At 42.4% G+C, this 203-nt stretch overlaps 1 pseudogene; it reads right to left on the minus strand.

Moving 5' to 3' along the window:
* Window positions 1-203, minus strand: part of LOC116707347 (myosin heavy chain, fast skeletal muscle-like) — a 45,819-nt pseudogene that overhangs the window by 122 nt on the left and 45,494 nt on the right.

The raw sequence follows: 203 nt of genomic DNA on the forward strand, positions 1-203 counted from the left end.
TCTTCTCTTGCTCCAGAGAACCCTCAAGCTAAAAAATACGATTACGAGTTTTTAACCACTACATTTAGGAGGAATGATCTTGCTTTGCCAATCCAAGAGACTTTTTAAACTTACATCATCCACTTGCTGCTCAAGCTTGGTCTTGGCCTTGGTCAAAGTGTTGACTTTGTCTTCCTCTGCCTGCAGGTCATCAAGAGTCTGCT

This window comes from Etheostoma spectabile, chromosome 19 (assembly GCF_008692095.1).
Source record: "Etheostoma spectabile isolate EspeVRDwgs_2016 chromosome 19, UIUC_Espe_1.0, whole genome shotgun sequence".
Classification (NCBI taxonomy): domain Eukaryota; kingdom Metazoa; phylum Chordata; class Actinopteri; order Perciformes; family Percidae; genus Etheostoma; species Etheostoma spectabile.